General features: G+C 33.2%; 1 protein-coding gene across 1 annotated transcript in view; it reads left to right on the top strand.

Annotated features, from left to right (window-relative positions):
• LAMA2 (laminin, alpha 2) overlaps positions 1-1,020 on the top strand; it is a 746,602-nt gene that overhangs the window by 196,772 nt on the left and 548,810 nt on the right. The gene's annotated exons all lie outside the window — the stretch shown is intronic.

Below are 1,020 nucleotides of genomic sequence, written 5' to 3'. Positions count from 1 at the left end.
AAATTAAACCAAATACACAGGAGCCAAAATATGACTTTGATTTCATACCACCTGAATTTCAGTATCATCTCAGGAACAGGTTTGAGGCCTTGAACGCTAATGAGCGAAGACCAGATGAGTTTCCTCTCCTACTAATATATATTATCAAGCCAAGATAATTGGAACAATATCATTTTTTAAAAATCCATTCAATGGATTATGTGAATTAACTAATTATCTTGCCCTTTACTGACTTATTTTAATACTAGCATACATTAGAATGAGGATCATAACATAGAAAACAATGTAATTGACAGCAGATGCCCATAAAACTGAGCATGACTACAAAATTCCTGGAGCTATTTTCACAAAATACCCCAGAGATGTCATTGGCGATATTCCTGGCAACTTTGTCAATAAAATTCCCAGTTGACTAACAATCGCAATTAACCATGTACTGCTGCAGTTGTAGCTAATTTATAGGAAGGCAGCTTCATGAGAAAGAATACAAGGAAACTATTGTAACTGTATTTCTCTAGAGAGGGACTAACCTGAGGAAACTATACTAAGAAGAAAATTGATGTCAACCCAACAACATCTGACTTCAAGAAACAAACAATAAAAGAACTAACTAAGGCCTTTCTAACTCAGCTTTTTAGTTTTAAGGGGAAAGAATATCAAAGGAGAAAAAGGAAAGCTATTGTAAATATTCTTAAATATGGATTGTGAATTGTTTAAATAGAACTTTAACCAAAGATATTCAACACAAACATGTGTCTAAAGCATGCATTTCTCTTGCGGAGTGAATTTTGATTCCCAAGGGGCAAAAATGTATTCTTTGTATATATAAAACATAGTTATTCATAATGATATCTTTACAGATAAAGTAGCCCCATAGGGACATAGTAATGAACAAATAGGTTGAAGACCACTGGTCTGAAGTGAAGTAATTTTTTTAAATATACAATATGTAAGAGTATGAAAACATTTCTAATATGTTGTTGTTGTTGTTATGTGCCGTCGAGTCGCCTGCGACTCATA

This window comes from Elephantulus edwardii, unplaced genomic scaffold (assembly GCF_000299155.1).
Source record: "Elephantulus edwardii isolate Elephantulus edwardi_28Jun2011 unplaced genomic scaffold, EleEdw1.0 scaffold00039, whole genome shotgun sequence".
NCBI lineage: Eukaryota > Metazoa > Chordata > Mammalia > Macroscelidea > Macroscelididae > Elephantulus > Elephantulus edwardii.
Note: the sequence above shows the minus strand (reverse complement) of the source record. Positions and strands in the feature narration are given on the sequence as shown.